A 13718-nucleotide genomic window follows, 5' to 3' on the forward strand; every position below is an offset into this window, starting at 1 on the left:
GGCAGTCAGACAGACTCCCGCATGCACCCGACAGGGATCCACCCGGCACGCCCACCAGGGGGCGATGTTCTGCCCCTCCGGGGCGTCGCTCTGTCGCCACCAGAGCCACTCTAGTGCCTGGGGCAGAGGCCAAGGAGCCATCCCCAGCGCCCGGGCCATCTTTTTGCTCCAATGGAGCCTCGGCTGCGGGAGGGGAAGAGAGAGACAGAGAGGAAGGAGAGGGGGAGGGGTGAAGCAGATGGGCGCCTCTCCTGTGTGTCCTGGCCGGGAATCAAACCCGGAACTTCCGCACGCCAGGCCGACGCTCTACCACTGAGCCAACCGGCCAGGGCCTTGAGATATAATTTAAACACATTTTTAAATGTACAATTCAAAGATGCGCCATGGCTTCGGTAGTGACAGCACTTTCCACTGGGTCTGAGCCTCACCAACCCTTCCTCCAGGAGACCACTGTAGTTGGTCAGCCTCTGCTCCTGTAACCATGTACCACCAAAGGCAGTGATCAAAAATGCAGATATGTCACAGGAGATGCAACAACACTTGGTGGAATGTGTTACTCAGGCATTGGAGAAATATACATATATATAACACAGAGAAGGACATTGTGGCCCATAATAAGAAGGGGTCTGACAAGAAGTACAACTCACCTGGCACTGCATCCTGGGGAGGAACTTGGATAGTTACATGACCGTGAAACCAAACACTTCGTGTACTTCTACCTGGGCCAAGTGGCCATTCTCCTGTTCAAATCTGGGTAAAATTATGGACTGTGCCACACTCCCAGTGATCCATCCAAAACAAGGACTGCAACTGAAATTCCAACAATCAGATACGGAAATCTTCGCCTTCCCAAAAGGGACACCTTGCTCTTGGACCTTTATTGTGTTGTTGCATACAGCAAATTCTCTGCATACTCATTTGTTGTGGTGATAAAACAACTAGCAACACAGCTTACTTTTGTATTTATTTTCTATTTCATACCTCTCTGCCCCATGTTTTTTCTCCTCAAAATATATTTCTTTCCAAAAAAACCCCTAAATCTGTTGGAGAAAAAGTTCAGTGGTTCCTACTGTACTCACAAAATTGCACAAGCATCACCACTGTCTAATTCCAGAACATTTCTATCATGCAAAAAAAGAGAGTTTGTAGTTATTAGCAGCCACTCCCTGTTCCTGCCAGCCTCCAGGAACCACTAATCTAATTTCTGTCTCTGGATTTGCTTATTCTGGCATTATAGCTCCAGAATCTCTGTCTCCATCCTAATCCCTAGTACCTCAGAATGTCACTTTATTTGAAAACGGGGTTTTCGCAGAATTAACCCAGTGAAGATGAGGTCATTAGGGTGGGCCCTAATCCAATATGACTGGTACTCTTATAAAAAGGGGAAACTTGGGCATATTTATACAGCACAGAGGGAAGACCATGTTAAGACACAGGGAGAAGACAGTGATGTGACTGGTGTCTACAAGCCAAGAACCACCAAAGATTTCCAGCAAACAGAAGTTGGAAGGAGCAAGCAAGAATTCTCCCTAAGAGTCTTCAGAGGGGACGTGGCCCTGCTGACGTCTTGATCTTAGGTTTCTGGCTTCCAGGATTGTGAGACAATACACTTCTGTTGGTTAAGTCACTTGGTGTATGACACTTGGTTATGGCAGCCACAGGACATGAGGGCACTCCTCTCAGGGAGAAACAACAGCCTTCGGAGGGGACGCTTCTCAGATTGTCCTTCTGCAGCTGGGGGCCTGAGAGGACGGGTGCAGAAGCCACTGCAGAGACACTGGGCTCACCTTCTCCACCATGTCCCACAAGCACAGCGCTTTCGTGCCCTCCTGATATTACCTGAGGACACTTGGACAAGAGTCTTAGCCCCTCAGGTGCAGGCAGCAGGCAGCAGGCAGCAGGCAGACAATGGGGAGGAGAATCCAAAGCAGAACTCACAGCTCCCCTTCTTTTATCTGTCCATAGCCACGGGGTTGGTCCTGTCTCCTGTCACCCAGGGCTGCTCACAGCTTGTTCCTTTTTGTTTGTCCAGCCACTCCAGAGTTAAGGGAGCTGCTGTTGTGGTAATTCTGCATCTTGGACAGAACAACCTCACCGACCCACTTATATATTAAAAAGAACCATTTATTGAACACTTTCTCTTGAGAAGCAATCAGTGGCACAACTAAGTGGAAAAATAAGTTGATGCCTCTCTCTCTCTTAAAAAAAAAAGTCCATCCATCCAGTGGAATATTATTTGGCATAAAAAATGAATGAAGTACTGATACATGTTACAGCACTGGAGGAAACTTGAAACCATTATGCTAAGTGAAAGAAGCCAGTAACAAAAATATTGTACGATTGTGTTTATGTGCATTGACCAGAATAGCAAATCCACACAGAAAGTAAATTAGTGGTTGCCTAAGGTTGGAGGGAAGAAGAATTGGGGAGCGACTGCTTCATGGGTATGGGGTTTCCTTTCCAGGTGGTGAAAATGTTCTGTAACTGGATAGTGATGATGGTTACATAACTCTGTGAATATACTAAAAACCATATCACAGTGTCATAAAGAATCTTTTTAGCTATAGTACACTTTTAGGTCTTTAAGAAGAATACTCAGAGGTACATTGGAAAATATAAATACAATAAACAGCATAAACATTTTCTATACATTTTATTTAAAAACCATTTCTGCTATCATTGAGAGAAGAGGAAAGTGGAAAATCCTACAATTTTCCTGATAATGTTTAACCTTAAGTCGATATCATTCATAGAACTGGTATGATTCAATATCTTTTTGTGTGTGTGATAAAATTTACATAACATAAAATTTACCATTTTTATGTGTATGTTTCAGTGACATAATCCATTCACAGTGTTTCAAAACATCACCATTACCTATCTCCTGTACCTTTTCAGCATCCTAAACAGAATTCAATCTGTTATCCTCCAATATTTTAAAATTACAACAAAGAACAAACACATTGAGAAAGAACACCCAGTTGAGAAAGTTTCTATCTTAATAAACTGATTCCTCAAATGCTATAATAACAAACATATATTCATGCCAGAACTCTGGAAGCATTTACTTAAGTAGGGAAAGGATTTTCAGGTGTTAGTGACCTAAGATGAATCCTAAAACTAGAATTTCAAGCTATCATTTCTAATTTCTTTCTCCTTACAACATATTACTGTCTTGCCCAATGGGTTAATAAATTAAAAATTATATTAAAGCTCATAAATGCAAGATGTACCCTATATCAATATCACCTATGATAAAATAATTTTTTAAAAGTGAATCTGTATGGAATCACTGTTATAAACTTTGACATCTTTTCTTTATCATTATAGTCCAAAGAATATTATTTTTTCAGAATGTTCTCAAGTTTCATTCCACTTACAAATTGAAAGAGACTAAAAAGATAGGGCATGAAAAATCTTCTTTTCTGTTAATCTGTGGCTTACTGCATTGAAAATAACTTGGTTAATGGCTCGTATTGGGTTAACTGGTGACCACAAAACAGTCTGTTAGTTTCCTGGCATGCCACTTTTCAACCGTGTGCTGTAATTATAATGGACTTTATTGACATAATAAATACGAGAGCACAGGTGGTATCCATTTCAAGATGTATAATTGAAGAAATGAAAGATCTTGTAATACGGACTCGACATGGAGAATTTGTGAAAACAAAATAAAATTTTGTAATAGCTATGACCTTGGGGTCATAAAATGACTGATCAAGAGGAAAAAAAATTTATGATATAGAAGTGACCATACTAACTTTTTTTTTTTTTACAGAGGCAGAGAGAGAGAATCAGAGAGAGGGATAGACAGACAGGAACGGAGAAAGACGAGAAGCATCAATCATCAGTTTTTTGTTGCGACACCTTAGTTGTTCATTGTTTGCTTTCTCATATGTGCCTTGACCGTGGGCCTCAGCAGACCAAGTGATCCCTTGCTCGAGCCAGCAACCTTGGGTCCAAGCTGGTGAGCTTTGCTCAAACCAGATGAGCTCACGCTCAAGCTGGTGACCTCGGGGTCTCGAAACCTGAGTCCTCCACATCCCAGTCTGATGCTCTATCCACTGCGCCACCACCTGGTCAGGTCCATACTAACTTATTTTATTCTTAGCTGTAACGCCAAAGGTGAGGCTGAACAGCTAACCACCACCACCTCATCTAAAGCTGAGTGGAAAAATCCACTCAAATACTGTCTGAAATCATAAGCTATCATTAAATAATAAAATATGGCCAACTTTTATTTTTAAGAATACTGAAAAAAAAGTGCAGGCTTCTGGGATTATAGTATATAGCCTTTTGAAGCTAATGTCAGCATGCATAAACACTAAAACATGAAGGAAAAACATTGGTGATTTTTTTCAAAACAGTAATTGAGGCCATATTATAGGCAATTTTTTCTATTAAATATTATTTTGATATTTACATATTGATTTGTATGAGAAAAAAGTTTTATAATGCAAAGGCTGTGCAAATGCTAAGGATCTTTTTAAAAAATAAGCTGACTGCTTTAGCTCAACCAATGAAACAGAACTTTGTGCCTTGTATGCAGTCTGTCATTTAGGGCCTTCGCATTATAGCTATGGTAAGAATTAAATGATATTTGACTGCTGTGCATTTTTAAAGGGAATTCATGCTGGGAAAATTTGAATTTAAAAACATCAAAATGTGGGCCCTGGCTGGTTGGCTCAGTGGTAGAGCATCGGCCTGGTGTGCTGGAGTCCCGGGTTCGATTCCCGGCCAGGGCACACAGGAGAAGCGCCCATCTGCTTCTCCACCCCTCCCCCTCTCCTTCCTCTCTGTCTCTCTCTTCCCCTCCCACAGCCAAGGCTCCATTGGAGCAAAGTTGGCCCCGGGCGCTGAGGATGGCTCTATGGCCTCTGCCTCAGGCACTAGAATGGCTCTGGTTGCAACAGAGCGGTGCCCCAGATGGGCAGAGCATCGCCCCCTGGTGAGCATGCCGGGTGGATCCCGGTCGGGTGCATGCAGGAGTCTGTCTGACTGCCTCCCCGTTTCCAACTTCAGAAAAATACAAAAAAAAAAAAAATCAAAATGTGTCATGCTTGGGCACCGTTTTTCCTAACCTTCTCCATAAACCAGAACTTTTAGGATGATATAGAAATTACCAGATGTTTGCTAAAGACTTGAAGTGTTGTTGGGTTTTCCAGTGCCAAGAATTTGACAGTTGTGCAGCTCATAGTTTTGCCTGGAAAGATGAAGGAAGTTGAGGCTCCTCAAAAAAAGATATTACAGCTTTGTGAGATATAATTCACATATACAACTCACCTTCTTAAAGTATATAATTGAATGGTTTTTAGTATATTCAGAGTTGTGTAATCATCATCATTATCTATAGTTCCAAGAACATTTTTACCACCTGGACTCCCATCCAAGTACTAACCAGGCCCGACCCTGCTTAGCTTCCGAGATCAGACGAGATCGGGCGTGTTCAGGGTGGTATGGCCGTAGACACCACCTGGAAAAGAAACCCCATACCCATGAAGCAGTCGCTCCCCAATTCCTCCTACCCCCAACCTTAGGCAACCACTAATTTACTTTCTGTGTGGGTTTGCTATTCTGGTCAACTCATATAAACACAATCATACAATATTTTTGTGACTGGCTTCTTTCACTTAGCATAATGATTTCAAGGTTCCTCCAGTGCTATAACATGTATCAGTACTTCATTCCTTTTTTATGCCAAATAATATTCCACTGAATGGATGGACTTTTCTTTTCTTTTTTCTTTTTCTTTTTCTTTTTTGAAAGAGAGAGAGAGAAAGGCATCAACTCCTTGTTCCACTTAGTTGTGCCATTGATTACTTCTTATATACGCCCTGACTGGGCTTGAACCGGCAACCTTGGCATTTTGGGAGGACGCTATACTCACTGCACCACTGGCCAGGGGTGGATGGACTACTTTAACCATTTCTAAGTATATCCATCTATCAGTTTAGGCCTAGGGACATTTGAGTTGTTTCCCCTTTTTGGTTATTATGAATTATGAACATTCATATGCAATATTTTATATGGACATATGGTTTCAATTCTCTTGGAAAGAATTGCTGGGACATATAGTGACTATATTTAACTGTTTGAGGAACTGCCAGACTCTTATTCACAGCGGCCTGCCAACAGTGTGTGAGGGTTTTGATTTCCCAGAATCCCTAGCAACACTTGTTATTGCCCTTCTTCTTAATTACACTGTAGTCATCCTTGTGGGTGTAAGGTGACATCTTGTTGTTGAAGCTCACTTTTCAAGACAAATTATTCCATTGTCTTTGAACTAAATGTTTCTTCTCCATTCCCCATACCACTTCACAGCCGTTCCTATAACTCTCATTGTTAATTTTAGGGTCATGCCTATTTTAACACCTCATAAAGCCTCATTTCCTTCATTAAACTCTGTTTCCTAAACCACTTTAAGGTAGTCGCTATTCCTTCAGGACTTTCACTTTAATTGTGGCACCAAGTTGAAACATTAACTTCTTAGTTGCATTTCCATGCCTCTGACCTTGTTTAAGCAGTTCAATCTTGAATGCTAAGCATTCTCTAAAGAACATATTTTTATAAAGTATTTACAACACTTAACATGTTGATTAGGCTTTATCCAAAGTGAATTTTTTATTTATAATAAAAAATGAATACATTCTACTCCCTCATATCCCAATAGCCTACTCAAAGTAAGTAAAAAAAAAAATTCAAGTACAAGATGATACCTATGATTGGTCTTCCATTTTCTTAAAGTGACTAGTCCTCCCTCTTGAGAGTGAAGAGATTGTTATGGCCAATCTTAATGGAGGTCGGCTTAGTTAAAGCATACTGCAGACAATTCATTTCTTTAATGGATAAGTAGAATGTAAAAGAACTGTGTATTTTTTAACAATTTATAAGATTTGAGAAATGCTAAAAAAATCCCTAGAGATGAGAATAGCGGTGTCTATTAAAATAGAGTATGAGATAGTTTATGGTTTATTTATATAAAGTTCAAAACTTAATACAACTAATTCATGGCTTTAGAAGTACAGTTCATGGTTACCCAGTGACGAGGGGATAGGAAGTAGAAGGAGTATGAGGAAATTCTAAAATGTTGGTTACATTCTATTTCTTGTTCTGGGTGGTGGTCAATGGTTCCCTTTGTGAAAATTTGAGTTGTACACTTACAATTTGTGTACTTTTTTTTTTTTTCAGAGACAGAGAGAGAGTCAGAGAGAGGGACAGAAAGACAGGAATGAAGAGAGATGAGAAGCATCAATCATCAGTTTTTTGTTGTAACACCTTAGTTGTTCATTGATTGCTTTCTCATATGTGCCTTGACCGTGGGCCTTCAGCAGACTGAGTGACCCCTTGCTTAAGCCAGCGACCTTGGGTCCAAGCTGGTGAGCTTTGCTCAAACCAGATGAGCCCATGCTCAAGCTGGCGACCTCAGGGTCTCGAACCTGGGTCCTCTTCATCCCAGTCCGATGCTCTATCCACTGCGCCACTGCCTGGTCAGGTGTGTACTTTTCTTTATGCTATATTCAATAGATTTTTTTTCCTCAAATGAGAGGAGAGGAAGCAAAAAGACAGACTCCCGCATGCGCTCTTACTGGGATTCACCTGCCAGCTCCCATCTGGGCTGATGCTCTGCCCATCTGGAGCATTGCTCCATTGCTCAGCAACCAAACTCTCTTTAGCACCTGAGGCAGAGGCCATGGAGCCACCCTCCATGCCTGGGCCAATTCAAACAAGCTACGGCTGCAGGAGGGTGAGAGAGAGAGAGAGAGAGAGAGAGAGAGAAGTGAGAGGGGGAGGGGTGGAGAAGCAGATGGGCGCTTCTCCTGTGTGCCCTGGCCGGGAATCGAACCTGGGACATTCACATGCCAGCTGATGCTCTACCACTGAGCAAGCCAGCCAAGGCAAGAGGGTTTTTTTTGTTTTTTTTTTTATGGTTAAGAATTTTATTATCAAAATTATTACATCTCTTGTGAAAGTTCAAATGTTACATCAAGGTGTAAACACTCCACTTGAGAAAGAAGTGATACTTCTTCCCTTCCAAGAGTTCTCCCCCCACCACCCCCAGAGGTCTGGTTTTGACAGCACCCTGCCTACACAGAGTGGCTGGGGTCTCTGCAGGGTGAGGGCTGCCTGCCTGCTGGCCTCTCCCCTCAATTAATAGCCAAGGGGAGAATGCAAACCCCAGCAGGGCAAGAGTTTTAAATTGAGTACAAATTCAAGAAAGTGCCCTGGCTGGATAGCTCAGTCATTAGAGCATTGTCCCAAAGCACAGAGGTTGCTGGTTCAATCCCGGGTCAGAGCACATTCAGAGACAGATCTATGTTCCTGTTTCTCTCTCTCTCTGTTTCTCTCTATATATAAAATCAATAAGTAAATATAAAACAAAAAACTTTTAAAAAAATTCTGGAAAGTGCCTGACCAGGCGGTGGCGCAGTGGATAGAGCGTCGGACTGGGATGCAGAGGACCCAGGTTCAAGACCCCGAGGTTGCCAGCTTGAGCGCGGGCTCATCTGGTTTGAACAAAGCTCACCAGCTTGGACCCAAGGTCACTGGCTCGAGCAAGGGGTTACTCGGTCTGCTGTAGCCCCACGGTCAAGGCACATATGAGAAAGCAATCAATGAACAACTAAGGTGTTGCAACAAAAAACTGATGATTGATGCTTCTTATCTTTCTCCATTCCTGTCTGTCCCTATCTATCCCTCTCTCTGACTCTCTCTCTGTCTCTGAAAAAAAATTCTGGAAAGTGATGAATACGAAGCTAAAAAATTGTTACTTTAATCTAGGAGTTTGTAAATTATGACTTCAGGCCAAATCTGGCCCACTGACTTTTTTTTTTTTTAAGATTTGATTTATTCATTTTAGAGAAGGGAGAGAGAAAGAGAGAGAGAGAGAGAAAGGGGGAGGAGCAGAAAGCCCATATGTGCCTTGACCAGGCAAGCCCAGGGCTTCAAACCAGTGACTTCAGCGTTCCAGGTCAACACTTGATCCACTGTGCCACCACAGCTCAGGCTCCACTGATTGTTGTATAAATCAAGTTTCTGGGGGGACACAGCCATGCCCATTTGTTCAGGTATTGTCTGTGGGTGCTTTCTGCATTATAAGGTAGCTTTGAGTCATTTCTACAGAGACCATACGGTCCATAAACCCTTGGTCCATGACACCTTACAGAAAATAGTTGGGCTCTATGACAGACACAATTGAAGGCTGCAGACCAGGGAAATGCTGTGATGGAAGTTATGAGAAAATCGGCCAGGAGGGTGTAGGATGGGCTGGCGCAGGGAGAGGTAAACCATCCCACAGCATGCTCCTGCATTCGCCCCATATAATCCCCCCAGGGCCTTAATGAGGTTGGTAGCAATAGAAGTAGGGAGAGAAGTGCAGGCTCAAGAGAGATTCCGAAGAAAAATAGAGGCTGACCCCTGATTAGATAAAAGAGGAGCAGAAGAGGGTTCAAGGCTACCTTTGAGGCTCTGAGCTTCGCTTACCAGATGTATGTTTATGTCAGAACTGAGAGAAGGGGGGCTGACCTGGGGCAAGCTTCTGAGTTTAGTTTTAGATACACTGAGCTTCGGTATACCTGCCTTCTCAAAGTGAGTAGGAACACCCACAGATGATTGGCATTCCGAAACTTGAGAGGTCAGTGATATGGTTAATTGCAATGTAGCTGGTAAAGATACGTTGCAATAACTTGGAAAAGTTTTAAAAAATTATGTAGGTCTAATATATATTGTGATGAAATGTGGCCCATGACAGCCCTCCAAAGAAATGGGCCCTTCCGAATGTTGTCACATGAATAACTTTCCGGTGGGGCCTGCTTGGGAAGGGGGGTGCAGCCAGATTCTCTCTCCAAGACCAAACTGTGCTTTCTGTGCTGATGACCTTCTCCTCCTGCTCTCTCCTTCAACACAGTCTCCAGTAGAACAGACATCAGGCATGTAGAGCATAAAAAGGACACACTGTTATACAGTAGCAGTCCCTGTGCACAAAAGACAGATACTAAATTGCTCCGAGCATTACTCACTTTACCATACATTTTATTCATTAGGCTCCGTTACAGGTTGTCCAGTTTCACTTTGTATTGCAACCTTGATTCTTCCTACTTTCAGTCAAATGTCAACCTTTATGTTTCTCGTCTCACTTGCTTTGCTTGTGGAACAAATCAAGTTCTTTTTTGCTTAAGTCGCCCAGACTTGAGAACGGATCTGTTCTCCCCACAACTCTCCAAATTCTGACTCAGCCGTTTACATGGATTCTCCCCCAGAATTTTTCAGAACATTTCTGGACTCTCAGTCCTTAAGTTGCTCCAGAGTTTCCACCGCTTTTTTTTTTTTTTCATGAACTCTCTCCTTTCTAATGCTTCTTCAAACTTTCCTGAATCCAGCTCCCCCAAATGCCCTTTTTACTCTTTCTTGTTTACTCTCCTTTGCTCCAATAGTTCTTAAATTGTTTTGGTCAGCACTTAACCGGATCTCTCTGATTAGTTCTTTCAAACCCCCTCACAGTTTACCTCACTCTTCTCCTGACATACTTCTGCAAAATCTTACACAAATATCTGTAAATGTTAGCATGTCTACAGTCTATTTAAATGTGGGCTGTTCCCTCAATAGATGGAGGAGTGGGGAATGAGACTGTTATTGATCTATCGGTATTTCAGCTCCTGGTAGGGATATTGTCATCACAGGGAACTTTAGAAGAGTTATTTTTTTGTTAAATAAAAAAAAGTACTCTTGTAATTCATTAAAATAATTGTCAATTTCCCCTATTGATTAGTATGTGAGAAATTGATTGCTATATGTTTTGCTTGTCACCCCTTTGTGACATGTTCCTATATGGTTTGACAGCTGGTATGCTCCAGGGAAATGACAGGTATAGCCTCATACCATTTCTTTAGCCAGACACACAAGTTATTTCAGCTCTGACCTTTGTTCACTCACCCTTGACTCCTACATCAAGTGGCAAGGCTAGGCATTTCTTAGCCTTGCTCCTGTTCACATCCATCCAAAATGTACTGACAAGGCAATTCTACTGTTAAGAACCAAAGCAAGTTCATAGAATTGTTATAATGAAAGAAAAGAATTCTTACACATTAAGGGGGCCCCAATCTTATTGTTAATATCAACAATCCCATTCTTTTAGGGTGATGTTTCAAAACAGCATTTTTTCTTCCTCTTTCTTTCTTTCTTTTTTTCCTTCTCTCTCTCTCTCTCTCTCTCTCTCTCTCTCTCTCTCTCTTGCTTTCTGTCTTTCATTTTTAAGTAAGAGAGGGACAGACAGACAGGGACAGACAGACAAGAAGGGAAAGAGATGGAAAGCATCAACTTTGTTGAGGTACTTTAGTTGTTCATAGATTGCTCTCATTGATTGCTTTCTCATATGTGGCTTGATGGGGGTGGAGGGAGGGGGGCTCCATTTGAGCCAGTGACCCCTTGCTTGAGCCAGGGACCTTGGGTTCAAGCCAGCAACCTTGGGTTCAAGCCAGTGACCTTGGGGTCATGCCTATGATTCCACGCTTAAGCTGGTGACCTTGGGATTTCGAACCTGGGTCCTCAGTGTTCCAGGCTGGAGCCCTATCTACTGCGCCACTGTCTGGTCAGGCTTAAGATATATATATATATATATATATTTTTTTTTTTTTAAATAATGTGGAACATCTTTTTTTTTTTTTGAAGATTTTATTTATTCATTTTAGAGAGAAGAGAGAGAGAGAGAAGGGGGGATGAGGAAAAGGAAGCATCAACTTCCATATGTGCCCTGACCAGGCAAGCCCAGGGTTTCGAACCAGTGACCTCAGTATTACAGGTCGATTCTTTATCCACTGCACCACCACAGGTCAGGCAAGATATATTTTTTTAAGGTAAGGAGACCAATCGTCCTCCTTTAGGGAAGACAGTCCTTCTTTTGTAAGTCCCGTCATCTCTCAAAAAGTGTCCTCCTACATGTTCTCCTTTTTGATATTGGAAGACTAATCTGTAAATGTCCATATACGATCAATGCAGAGTTGATCCACTGCATGTGATGTGACGTATTTGTATCTAAATGAGTACTTTTTTCTTATAATTATTATTAAAAATTAATAGACATGTAAGCATAATTACAATATAAAATATTACAAATATTTTTATTATGTATTTATCATATTATAGTGTGTTATTGTTGCATTGAATAAAGTTTCTTTTATTTATGATATTTTCTTCAATTTATTTTTGTCCTCCTTTTTATTGTAAAAAAGTTGGTCCCCTTATTTAAGGATAAAGACTGGAAAGGAATATGAAAATAATTTTAAAGCTTTCTCTATTAAATTTGAAGTGGTGGAAATGCAGGTAATTTATTTTGCTTTCCATTATTATTTGGGAAATAAAAAATAACAAATGATGAAAAATAAAAACCATGTTTTGATAATAATAAAACTTGCCTCTGATGTTGTATTTTTCTTTGTAACATATGGCTTATAATATATTATAATATATGTATAATAAGTACCAAAGTTGTTTTTTCTTTTAAAGAAAAAAGCTGTTATTTATTTATTAATTTTTAAAAATTGAATTTAAAGCTTAAGTGTAGTTGGTTTACAATATTATATTAGTTTCAGGTGTACAATATAATGATTTACCATTCATATACCTTACAATGTGATCACCACAATAAGTCTAGTAATCATTTGTTATCATGCAAACTTATCACAATATTTTTTTTTTTTTTTCATTTTTCTGAAGCTGGAAACGGGGAGAGACAGTCAGACAGACTCCCGCATGCGCCCGGCCGGGATCCACCCGGCACACCCACCATGGGGCTACGCTCTGCCCACCAGGGGGCGATGCTCTGCCCCTCCGGGGTGTCGCCATGTTGCGACCAGAGCCACTCTAGCGCCTGGGGCAGAGGCCACAGAGCCATCCCCAGCGCCCGGGCCATCTTTGCTCCAATGGAGCCCTGGCTGCGGGAGGGGAAGAGAGAGACAGAGAGGAAAGCGCGGCGGAGGGGTAGAGAAGCAAATGGGCGCTTCTCCTGTGTGCCCTGGCCGGGAATCGAACCCGGGTCCTCCGCACGCTAGGCCGACGTTATCACAATATTATTGACTGTATTCCTCTTGACCCATCAGCTCACCCCCTCCTATCTGGCAACTATCAGTTCGATCTTTGTTTCTATGAGTTTGTTTTTGTTTTATTTAGTTTATTTATTTGTTTTCTTTTTATTAGATTCCACATATAAGTGAAATCCTATGGTATTTATTTTTCTCTGCCTGACTTATTTCACTTGGCATAATACTCTCTAGGTACATCCATGTTTTCACAAGTGGGAATATTTCATTCCTTTTTATTGCTGAATAATATTCCACTATATATATCATATCTTCGTTATCCATTCACCTGTTGATGGATACCAAGGTTGTTTCCACATCTTGTCTATTGTAAATAATGCTGCAATAAACGTGGGGGTGTATATATCTTTTCAAATTAGTGTTTTGTCTTCTTTGGATAAATGCTCAGAAGTGCTGGGTTGTATGGCATCTCTAATTGTTAATTTTTTGAGGAATCTTCACACTGTTTTCCACAGTGGCTGCACCAATTTGCAGTTTCACTCACAGTACACAAGAGTTCCTTTTTCTCCAAACCCTTGTCAACACTTTGTCGATTTTTTCCTAACAGCCATTTTGACAGGAATGAGGTGGTATGTCATTGTGGTCTTGATTTGCATTTTCCTGATGATTAGTGATGTTGAGCATCTT

At 41.4% G+C, this 13718-nt stretch overlaps 2 pseudogenes; one reads left to right on the plus strand and one right to left on the minus strand.

Annotated features, from left to right (window-relative positions):
• The first annotated feature begins 383 nt into the window (after positions 1–383).
• Positions 384–758, plus strand: LOC136404344 (dynein light chain 1, cytoplasmic-like; annotated as a pseudogene).
• A 4586-nt stretch (positions 759–5344) lies between these two features.
• LOC136404573 (5S ribosomal RNA) lies at positions 5345–5468 on the minus strand (annotated as a pseudogene).
• Between the last annotated feature and the right edge of the window lie 8250 nt (positions 5469–13718).

The sequence above is a fragment of the Saccopteryx leptura genome, chromosome 4 (assembly GCF_036850995.1).
Source record: "Saccopteryx leptura isolate mSacLep1 chromosome 4, mSacLep1_pri_phased_curated, whole genome shotgun sequence".
In the NCBI taxonomy this organism is placed as follows: domain Eukaryota; kingdom Metazoa; phylum Chordata; class Mammalia; order Chiroptera; family Emballonuridae; genus Saccopteryx; species Saccopteryx leptura.